This window comes from Mauremys reevesii, linkage group 1 (assembly GCF_016161935.1).
Source record: "Mauremys reevesii isolate NIE-2019 linkage group 1, ASM1616193v1, whole genome shotgun sequence".
Lineage (NCBI taxonomy): Eukaryota > Metazoa > Chordata > Testudines > Geoemydidae > Mauremys > Mauremys reevesii.
The window spans coordinates 213,841,477-213,853,976 of record NC_052623.1 but is presented as its reverse complement, the minus strand read 5'-3'; positions in this window follow the sequence as shown (position 1 = coordinate 213,853,976).

Here is a 12,500-nt window from a genome sequence, read left to right as displayed (position 1 = left end):
AGACATTTTATTATTAAAACATTAAATTAAACAAACATTAATTTAGTCACTAAACCACTGGAGAACTTGCTATGGAGTACACTTTTGATCTCATTGCTTACTTCTTATAAAGTGCTAGTTGATTGTGGGAAAGAAACTGGATGCCTTATTTTCAGTACATTTTATTAAAAACTCAGTGACGAGTATTCTGAACATCTCTGGAACCCCACGTAAATTCACTCTTTTCTCTTAGGGGAGACACTATATCTCAAATTTGTAAAAAGAAACCGAAGTTATAGAGCTGGGAACGAAAGGTGGATTTATCTGAAGAGATTCTCACTTCAACAAACATCTGCAGCTGAAGACTAAATCTGAAGAAACGTCACATCGAGAATCCACACCATTCCATTTAGAGTCTGGCACCTTGACATTTAGGTTTAAAGACTAATATTACGCACATCATGATGGAAGCCTGTAAGCAGGCATCTCAACAGGCTCTCTTGCCACCTTCAGCTAAAACCCACAATCCAAACTATGCCACGCTCAGATGGCCAACACGTTCTTTAACAGATGAAACATTTAGCACTATGGAGAGGCAGAATAAGGAGCCAGCTGCGTGTACAGAACAGCAAGTAATTTTGATGCTGCCAACTGCCTTTGCTTGCTTCAGAAACCAGTTTTTAAAGACAAAAGGGATGATCCACTTCCTTTACTTTTTTCAAATGCAGTGGATTCCAATTACAAGTCCAGTTCAAAGGAGAAAAGTTGTAGTGAAAGTGCCTGAGAGGGGTCTATTTTCACTACCGAAATTCAGTGCAAATGTATGAAGCTTTTCTCGTCTTCCAATATTGTCTGTTAATTTGTAAGCCATTAACTAGCACCAACCTTCATCCTGAAAAAAACAAAAACAGTTAATATCAAAATAGTTATATATTTTAGTCTTCTACAGCTTTAGACTTTAGTCTATATGATACTTTAAACTTTTCAGATGTTGTACTTTACAGTACCTTCAAGAACAAATATTAGTTTTGTATTAAAAAGTTGGTAGATGTTAATTTTTTTTTCATTTAAAAAATTACCTGATGTCTAACAATAGCATACAATAGAAATATATTTTCAATCGTTTTCATGTTAAAGCAGTGTTCATAATATTTCCCTAACAATAGAAAAAGTAGGAGAAAACATGCATTATGGCTATAACAGGGGCTAGGGCTAATTAGTAAGCAGAGTTAGTAACTGCAAGGACAAACAATGAAAAATGTTATTTACATAAAAGAACCAAACTATTCCTGGGTCCCCCATGCCCCACTCCTCACTATAAAATAAAGCTGAGCTGAGGAATTCCTTTGGAAGTTTCCCCCTGTATCAGGAGTCAACATCTACATAAATGTATGTAAACTACATTTTTAAAGAGGAATATTAGTTTCAGTTTCTAGTCATATTGAATATCAATCTTGGTTAATAATGGCTACTGCAAATACCTTGTAAAGTACTAAAGTCCTTATGAAATCAAATTCTGAACCTCTTTGTGATATATACTAAAGAGAGCAAAGCTCTTCAGGGGAGGAATTTGACTAGTTTGATGAACAACTAGTACATGTCCCCATACGGGACAAAATCTTATATTTGCTTATAATCTTTGTGTTATGCATTTTTTTTCACCCAAAGAATACAATATGATTTGTTCCTTCAATATTAAAATAGAGACATATGGAAGTAATGAAATAGAGATTAGATTTACAAGTTAGATATCATTTTTCAATAAACTTCATTTAAAAGACTGAAAGAACACAATGTTCAAGTCTGTTGTGTTTACAGAAAAACATTATATAGAAGAAATCTAGTATATTAGTGGTTAACCCAACAATGATGTCACATGCAACATTTCAGTTCACGTCAAGAAAGAAAAGGTTAGAAGAAATAAGAACCTGTAGATTATATTCTCAATTTGAATGTAACATGGTATAATTCTACCCTGTTCTCTCAAATAACTGAATCAGAAGACACCATCTACATATTTTTAGGTGGAAGAAGATATTATTCTATTACAAAATATGCCTTTCAAGACCCAGTTTAGATTTTGTTTCATCCATTGGTAGTTGATATGTTCTTGGAAATTGGAGCTTCAGGGATCTGGATTTCTAATGTAAGAACGGAACAGCAGAAAAAGGAGAGAACACTAATTGAATAAAATATGTTTGCAAAAATAAAAGAAAAAAATTAATAGTTTCTAAAAGGAGAGCTTATAAATGAACTAAGATTAAATTTAGGCTATTAGGAAGCTATTTTGATGGCAACATGCATTAAGCTCTGGTATTCTCTACCGGGGAAGAAGTGGAACCCTTACTACTTGGAAATTTTAACAGGAACAAGAGCAAGATATTATAAAACATTGTTTTTCTCTGTAAAACTTCCTCCAAAATACACCAAAAACTTATGTCCCACACTTTCAAGAAGTTAAAATATTCACTGGGATTGTGTGGTGTGTGTTAGAAACCTGCTAATACCAAGGGGGAAAGCTTTGGACTTCACCTTGTTTGGGATCAAATCAAGTATTGCTGTTTTATTGATACTCAGAGGAAGCAACCAACAATGACAAATTTTGGGGGACATCATATAATATGAAAACAATTTCTCATCTGTACATTTTTCTCTTTAGACATGAGGGATAAGGTGTTGCTGAGGGGGAAGGAGTTGTACAACTCCACAACCTTCTTTTTGGAACGTGCTGTTTTAAAAATAAAGATTTTTTAAAGGTTTCTGTTTTCAGGAATTCTTTTATACAGTGGCTGAATATACCAAGTAGTGAGAAGCATGCATTACGTGTAGGGCACTTGTGAATTCACTGCCGCAGATCATTTGTGTGTGTTAAATAAAATAGGTAATACACAAGATTCTTCTTGGTGTTTTCCATTTGCTTGAATGCAGTGGAAAAGGTTGCTTTTTGTTTATACAGTCACCTTATTTTTCTTGTAATCATGGATACAAAAATCTGGTGAAGCAGATACTGTTTTAAAAATACTCTGTAAATGCTACAGTGTAATGTTAAAGATCAGAATTCTTCTAGGGGTGTGGGTGTGTGTTCAATCTCTCCTTGCCTTATTTTTACCTTTCATTTTGCATCAAATCAACAAAATCTAATTTTTTCTTAGCCTATTAGATTCCAGAGCGCCCTGGGAGGAGGAGGAGGGGAATGATCTATGACTTGGAATTATAGTAGAGCTTACTCTAGCAGTAGAGTCTAAAAACTGTGTGTGTCCTATCTACGTCCTGGGTAGGTTTTAGGAGTTCTTTTTTTTTTTAGTTATGATTTTGAAGAGCTGGTTGTTTTCAGCTACAGAGTTTCCATTTCACACCCCCCTACCCCCATTTATGTAAGGAGCTTTTAAGCATCATTGATATATGTAGAATACGAATGAATGCATTGATTTTTTTGTCCTGCGATTGTGGAATTGTCTGGGATCAATTTCACATTTCCCCTGGCAAGCAGTGTGTCAGCAGCTGCCAGAGTGAAGATAAGAGTGAGTAGCGAAACCTGGGGTTTGGCAGGAAATCTGTAAAAACTTCGAGAAATGAAAGCTCAATTGAGGTTTTGTGATTGGAAAAAACCCACAGGGTGGTTTGGTGGCGTTTGCTCCCTGCCTCTTCTCATGCCAGGTTGCACTCTTTTTTCCCCTCTTTTTAGTTCTCCTCAAGCAAGAGGTAAAAAAAACCCTGCTCTGTGTAGGCTTAATTTTCCAAGGGATCAGCTCCCACAATCAGGACAGGCTGAGCTCCCCCGCCCCCCCAACTAAGGTTATCTCTGCATTTGAGTTTTATAGCTCGAGTGAATGGATAGTTGACTCAGATTAATTGGCAAATGTGTTTGTTCATTCGGGGCTGGACACTCCATAAATGTTAATGGTAAACTGCAACCTTTGTGGGGTGTCCACAGAAGTTGTTAATTTATTGCCTGTGACGCTGATTTGGCTAACTCGTTAAAACGCTCATCTAAACCTACCTTTCGTGCCAGATTTCCAAAAGAGCCCAGCACCCATTGTGAGCACTTTAAAAATTTGGCTCTATAAGTCTTTATTTTACATGTAAGCTAAGGAGGTGCTAATAGGGGCCGAACATCGGTCCTAAAATGTACTATTTGCGGTACCTGAGCTGTGCAAAACCTGTGAACCATTTTGTTATGTTATGTTCGAGGATGTCAGCAGACTAAAATGATCTCTCTGTATTGAACGTATTACAGACCTTGGCTCTTTTTCAGATAGGATGTAAAATGAAGGCTCTCTGGCTATTTGTGATAAAGAAAGGTCCCATATTGCTTTTCACAAGGGTTGGAGTGATAAATCCTATTCTTTTCAGGTGCTAGTTTGGGTGACTGCAATGTCTCCCTGGCAGTATGAATGGGATCTGAGACTCTTCTCCAATTCCTGTGTCTCTACTGCACGAAGGTCCTTTGCTGTAAGTCTGGGCAGTTCTGCAGAGCCTTTTATCTGAGGCTCATGCAGAGTGCATTACAGAACATAATGAATTAAGCTTCACAATGCTCTTGTGAGGTAGATCAGTGTTATCCTTCTTTGCATAGGTGAGGGGTTTTGCCGGGGCGTCACATGAAGTTGTGGCAGAACTGGGAGTAAAAGCTCAGTCTCTATACTCCCAATCCCATACTCCAACCACAAGATCACCCTTCCTTCCCTAAGGCTCTTCCGCCATCTTAGCCTTCAGAGCTGATGTGTTTGATGAGCTTTCTGGTGCTGCTGGAACTCTGGAAGAAGCAAATCTCACCTCATTCTGGAAGGAGCCAGGTGTGTCGTCCAGTTCTGCAAGTTTAAAAACCCTTCCAACAAACTGTGAAACAGCAAGAAGAAAAGTCTAACAGTAAACCCTTCATCGAGCACTGTGGAGGCAGCGTCTCAGCCCGGCAAGGCAGGAGGTTACCTGGCAGTGAACTCTTAGTGCCCCCTCGGTTGTATTATCCTTGGATTCCAGTGACAGGAAATCCAGTGCTGATGTTAATGAGTTGCTTTGAGAACAGGGAATAGTTACTTAGGGAAATTTAAAAGATCCTGCTCCTGTCCTGGGCTCTATAGTAATCCACACTGCATAGCAGTTTGTCCGTGCTCTGTCACCTGTGGTGGAATTGCAGTCAGAGAGTTAGAGCGGGAGACCTGAGCTTAGAACTCGTGGGGTCTCTTACCAGCTTGGGAGGATGGGCAAGGGGAGGGGCTTGACTAGGGGATTGAGGTCCTGGCTCTGTCACTGACTAGGTGTGTTACCTTGGGCAAGTCACTTAACCTCTCTGTGCCTTATCTTACCCATCTGTAGGATGGATACAATAATGTATCCATTATTTCCCTACCTCACTGGGAAAGATACCTAATGTTTCTAAAAACACTTTGGGTTATTCAGACAAAAGGGGCCATAGAAGTGCACTAACAAAGCCATAATATTTGTAAAGCTGCTGTTTGTTTGACTCCTAAGAGATGGGCCGTTAGCTGTCTTTTCAAAGCAGAGACCCTTTTTATTCTAAAGAATGTCTTTTAATTGAGAGACTGTTGGCCATTTGGGAAAATAAAACTTAACTCAAACAACAAAAACTTCCAAAACATCTCAGTTGTTGGTTTAGACTTAATGTTACTGTGTTGTCTGAAATGTCAACTAAATGTGCCATATGTTTTAAATAAAAGAATGGCAGATTAAAGGCTGTGCAGAGTATGCCTATGAATATTAATTTGATCCAGAATGGGGATGAAAGCCCTTTAATGAGGGATTCTTTTACCTAACATTGATATGATCAAGACTCTCTAATAGCTGCTCTGTGTGCGATTACACCAGTGACTGAATCCTGTACTGAAAAAAAACAGCCTAAGAAAGCAGGGACGGACACATGTCTGGTGGTATGAGCCTGGGACTGAGGCAACAGGACTCCTGGGTTCTGTTCCCACAACTTCCATTGACTTGCTGTGTGAGCTGGGACAAGCCACTGCCAAATCTTTAAACGTGATCCCTGATTTTTTGGGTGTCCAGCTGGAGGAATCTTGGGCCTGATTTCTAGGTGCTCCACTTCTTTGCCCATCAGACCTTCAGTGTCTCCAGCTGAGCTTCCAAAGCCAGTGGCTACTTCAGTCCCTTTATGCCTCAGTATTTTTCATCCTTCAAACAGGTACAACACACAGCTCCTTGGCAGTTCACAACCCCAGCACTTCTGGGCTTGCTGCATCAGTTATGAATGTAAAAAAAATTGCCTGAGCCCCGGCCCCTCTTCCATTACAAATGAAGCGCTGCTCCCTGAGGTGAGGGGAGGGCTGATGTTTCTAAAGCACTGCAAGACCCTTAGGGCTTGGCTACACTTACAAATTTGCAGCGCTGCAGTAGGGTGTGAAAACACACCCTCTCCAGCGCTGCAAATTGCGGCGCTGCAAAGCGCCAGTGTGGTCAAAGCCCCAGCGCTGGGAGCACGGCTCCCAGCGCTGTCCGTTATTTCCCACAGGGAGGTGGAGTACGGACAGCGCTGGGAGAGCTTTCTCCCAGCGCTGGCGCTTTGACTACACTTAGCGCTTCAAAGCGCTGCCGCGGCAGCACTTTGAAGCGCTAAGTGTAGCCACAGCCTAAGATGGAAGATGCTGCATTTGGGAAAAGGATTGTTATTTGAGATGGGCGTGTACTAAAAGCCCCAACCCTGCCACCGTCCATTTGGTGGTGTTTGAAACCTGGAACTGAACTGCAGCTTGATCTCCCATCTCCAGTTATTATTTGGAGCTTTGAGCTCTGAAAGTGCTCAGTGCAGTTGGAACCACAGTAATTTAGAGGCCTCGGGGTGCAACGGAGAACTCCCATTGACTTTAGGGGAAACTGTGAACGAAGAATTGCTGCTGCCCTGTTAATACCCTCTCTCTCTCAGGGCTTGGCTACACTGGAGAGTTGCAGCGCTGGTGGTGGCTTTACAGCGCTGCAACTCACTCACCGTCCACACTTGCAAGCAGGGCCGGCTTTAGCAAGTGCGGGGCCCAATTCGAACTGTTTCAATGGGGCCCCGGCAGGGATGACTATATATATAAAAAAAAATGTAAAAAATACATGGGGCTTGTACTCACTGGACAGTGCTCTGAGTCTTCGGCGGCGGGTCCTTCACTCGTTCCAGGTCTTCGGTGGCACTGAAGGACCCGCCGCCAAAGTGCCGCTGAAGACCCAGAGCAAGCGAAGGACCCACTGCCGAAGTGTCGCCGAAGACCCGGAGCACTGCCAGGTGAGTAAAAATTTAAAAGGTGCCTCTAGCCAAGGAAGAGATTCTCACTGGGTGCGGGGCCCTCTTAGGCGCGGGGCCCGATTCGGGGGAATTGGTGGAATTGGCCTAAAGCCGGCCCTGCTTGCAAGGCACATACAGCGCTGTATCTCCCTGGCTACAGTGCTGGCTGTACTCCACGTCTGCCTGGGGAATAACGACTGCAGCGCTGGTGCTGCAGCGCTGGGGTGCCAGTGTAAACAGTGAGTAATCTTACTACGCTGTAACTTACCTCCAGAATTTTCCCATAATGCTTTTAACTAAAGAACTCTCTTTGTTTTGTTATGATGCCTCTCTTTGTTTTGTTGTGAACTCGGGGCTCCCGGAGCTGCTTATCTAAAAAACAAACAGAGCTCTTGTTTGCTGTGAATGAGGCAGGCAGGGGGATGAATGTCCACAGCCTAGTGTTTGCTTGAGGAAAGAAACAGCACGGTGCCGGGGGCGGGGGGAAGGGAGTCCGTCGGAGCAGTTGCTTATCTGGTCTGCAGGCTATTTGCATTTAAGAGTGAATGAGGGGTCGGGGACGTGGTCAGAATTTGCAAGGCAGGGAGCTGACAGTGTCGGCTCCAAAAATCCTCTCTCTCTCTCTCTCTCTCCCCCCCCCCCACGCTCCCTGTCACACTCCACCAAACCCCCCTCTTTTGAAAAGCATGTTTCAGCCACTTGAACGCTGGGATAGCTGCCCATAATTCACCACTCCCAACACCGCTGCAAATGCGGCCACACTGCAGCACTGGTAGCTGTCAGTGTGGCCACACTCCAGTGCTTTCCCTACACAGCTGTATGAAGACAGCTGTAACTCCTAGTGCTGCACATCTGCAAGTGTAGCCAAGCCCTCAGCCAGAGGATTGTGGACTTGCACAGTCCAGTGCTGACTACACAATGCGACACCAGGGGAGTGTTGCTATCTTGTTGAGGCACCAGCCTTCAGATGAGATGCTGAGCAGGTGACCCCTCCTGCCCATCTGTTACCTTTCAGAACACAAGCAGACTTGCACTTGCTCACTCTTGCTCTCTCTCTCGGTGGCCTCCTAGTGGTGATGGGACAAAGATGATAGGAAAGCGTTTGCCACTCAGGAGTTTGGGAGCCACCTGCACAATCTTTTATCTGATGCGTGCTATGGGTGCCTTGAGTATGAACGAGGACTATGTCTATAAAACAAAACCCTGGTTCTGTTCCATGGCTTTGCAGCTGCAAATTAACCAGCACTTTGCAATGCAAGAGCTAATATGCATCTCTAAGCACAGCCAGATAGAATGGTTGGATAATTACTATCTTTTTTAAAGCTCCACTCTGATATTTTAATTTGCTGCAGCAGCAGATGCCAAGTGCAATACACATTTTGCTTTATGGAAAATATCTGATAGCCAATCTCATGCTGTTGATTGAATTACTTTTTCCCCCCAAGTAACCTCTCTGGAATTTTGGCTAATGTAAAAGGGAAAGCAAGTTTGGTTATAGTATAGTTAAAATTGAAAAGGCTCACATGGGTCATGTAAATACCAACAGGATGTTTTAGCTGCAGTTAGTAAACTACAGTCAAGTCAAATCTTTGAGAGAGGAGGATGGGAGAATGGCAACAAATTTAGGCCAACACATAGCTTTTAGTAAAGAGAAATGGTCAAGCCACATATGGTGCAGGATGCAAACTTCGCTGTGCTGCGATTGCCATTGAAAATCATTCTTTATAACAAAAAGAGGCCAAAGCGAAATGCTCGCTTCCTAAAGTTCTTTATGGAGCTTCTACTTGATTGAGCAGTTGAACATCTTACAGTAACACAGATCATCTTCCAAGAAAAGCTGCGTCAGTTCTTTGTTTGTGCCTAGGCAGTGTGTGTATGAGGAGGGAGCTAGGTAACATGTCATCTGTACATTTGAGACCATGCGAAATTTCCAATATCCTGTCCAAGGGCGTTTTCAGGCAGAATCTGACAATAGATTTATGATTTAGGTACATACTTCAGTTACAGTAACTGGAAATGAAAGTGCTGATACAGAGAGACCTCTTTTCTTCCTAAACTTGCTCTTATAAATTGCTATGTAATCATACTAACACCTGCGTAATCCTATTTAATCCAAGGATCTCAAAATGGCTTATAAAAAGCAGATCAGTGTTCATCTTAGGTACTTATCTGGCCCCCATCACCACAGTATCTGAGGGACTCCCAATATTGCATGTATTTATCCTCACAACACCCCTGTAAGATATGGCAGTGCTACTATCCCCATTACACAGCTGGGGATCTGCTGCCCAGAGAGACTAAGGGTGTCTTCACTGATAGACTCTTTCTTTCACTATGGTGTTAGCTCTCTGGCTGGCTGTAAAAATGTAGTGAAGCCAAGGCACTTCAGATTTACTGCAAGGCCAACCACAGATAGGGGGTACGGTGCTGACCTCACTTGGCGACCTCACAGTTAACACTCCAAGTGCCTCACCACCTCTTAGGATCCGACACCAAGATAACTCACCGGTGTCACCTTGTCATAAAGAAGAGCGGGGAACCCCTTTTTCAGCAGAGAAAAGACAAGGCATTTATGACTTACTCATGGTCTGTAGAGAAGTAGAGAAATGAACCCAGGTCTGCTGAGTCCCAGGCTAGTGCCCAAAGCCTTGGCCTGTCCTTCAGTGTTATCCCATTTTGCTGATGGGGGAAACTGATGCGCAGAGATGTGAAATGGGCTTACCATGGAAATGCTGGGCTGGAAGGAACCCCGAGCTAGCCAGCCCTTGTGCTGAGGCAGGACCATGTAAACCTAGATCATACAGAACCTGGGAATGGATCACTTGATTACCTGCTCTGTTCATTCCCTCTGGGGCACCTGGCATTGGCCACTGTCGGAAGACAGGATACTGGGCTGGATGGCCCTTTGGTCTGACCCAGTATGGCCATTCATATATTCTTATCCCTGACAGGTGTTTGTCCAACCTGTTCTTAAAAACAACCAATGAGAGGGATTCTACAACACGTTCCAGAGCTTAACTATCCTTATAGTTAGAAAGTTTTTCCTAATGTATAACATACATCTCCCCTTCCTTCAGATTTGCTTCTTGCCCTCCCTTCAGGGGATGTGGAGAGGAGTGCATCACCATCTCCTCTTTAATGGCCCATCATATATTTGAAGACTGTCAGGTCCCCCTTTGTCATCCTTTCTCAGGACTAAACATGCCCAGATTTTTTAATTTTTCCTTGTAGGTCACATTTTCTAAACCTTTCATCATTTTTATTGCTCTCCTTTGGACTCTCCCCAATTCATCCACATCTTTCTTAAAACGCAGTGCCTAAAACTGGGTGCCATACTCCAGCTGAGTCCTCACCAGTGCTGAGTAGAGCGGAAGTTATCTCCTGCTCTTACATATGACACTCCTGTTAATACACCCCAGAACGTTGTTACCCTTTTTCTCAACTGCATCAGCTTGCCCCGTGTCACACAATGAGTCAATGTCGGAGCTAGAAATAGAACTCAGAAGTCCTACCTTCCAGTATCTAGTCAATAATGGTGCCTATTTTAGGCCTTAAATATCAAACCAACACTTTACGTACAACTTACTGATATCAGAAGGAAGGGTTCTTGCCTCAGTTTAGCAGAGACTTGCAATAGACTTGTTCTTACACTGCTAGAAAATCGGTCTCTTAAACCCCCAACACAAGAGGTGCAATAAGAATTGGAGAAACATCAGCTGCGACGCCCAAAGGAGCGTTGCTATAAAGACTTGCAAAGTGCTGTGGATTCAGTGGAATGGGATGCTACCTTCTGCTCTGTGTATCCAAGTGTCAGCACTTCTCATTTCAGATCAGGAGAAAAACTAGTAAAGAGTAAGGCAGGAAACTTGTCAGCTTTTAATAAGTAGTACAGGTTTCCTTTGGGCAAAAGTGTGAGCAACCAGGCACAGCTGTAGCAGAGAATTTTGTGCGCGACTAGATACATTTCCTCACCCACCGAGAGAGCAGGATTGTGCTAAAGACTCCCCCGCCACAGTTCTAACCATTCTTCTCTCTCCTCACAACTTTGAGATACTTTCCATGCAGATAAACCAATCCGTATCTATGAACCTTTCCTCTACTTGGTCCAGCTGGTTAGTGAGCTGGGAGCCAGAGACACAACTTCAAATGCTCCCAAAATGTGTGACGTTGGAACTGGGATCTTACTCTGGGCTCATCTCATCCGTAGCTTGACCACCTGTGAATGGTTTCTTGTATTGGTCAGTTTGGAATTTTTTTGGCGGGGAAGAGGTCAGTATTTCTCTCTGTTTGAATATCTGGGAGGGCACATCTCAGCCAGGGCAGGAACACCAGTCTGAGAGTGGACTGGGATGTGGCTGCAGACCCAGCATTTAGAAATATTAAGGGTCTGAGCTATCCACACTTGCTGCTGGATAAAAGAATTGTCACTGTGGATTCCCCAGACCTTAAGACACCAGCAGCTGAGGAACAGGTGCCACCAAAGGCGCATGTTGGAGGCAGGGCCCTTCTGGTTCTGATAAACTCAACTGAGGGAACCGCAGTCACAGTTTTACATCCACCAGGCAGCAGGTGCTAGGCTCACTACTGCTTCTTCTTGGGCCTTGCTTTAGGTCGTCGTCTGCTTCTGGCAACCCTTACGAGAGCGTAGAATGTAAGGTATTGCAGGCTGTTCCTCTACATCTTCTTCTGGAGTCAAAATTGACTCTGCGTGGTCCCGAGGTGATGATTGGTTCACTGGGGGTGGTGCATTCTTACACTGCGAAGCATGTATCCACTCTGCAATGCCAGACAGTTTAACAGCTATCTGGCTAGTAAGCAGTGCCTGATGATTCTCTGATGTTCTTTAAGTCTCTTTACTACTTCTTCCTTGACTCTGGCTATAACCATGGCCTTCACACCTTATCTTTTCCTGATGCAGACATTCCTCATTCACACAAAAAGACTGAGAATACAAACAGTAGTATTTTATATCCAACAAAAAGGCATTGCACATTAAACCTTGCTAAGTTTTACAGTTAATAACCAAGACAATTTACATTGAGACCAAGGCCTTCAATGTTTCTCTAATTTACTTAAACATAGGTCTGGTCTACACTACGGGGGGTGAGGGGGTGTCGAAGTAAGGTACGCGACTTCAGCTACGCGAATAGCGTAGCTGAAGTCGAACTACCTTAGTTCGACTGACTTACCCGTCCAGACACGGCGGGGTCGAACTCCGTGGCTCCAAGGTTGAGTTCCGGAGTCGACCGGAGCGCGTGGGGAGTTCGAACTATCGTGTCTTGAT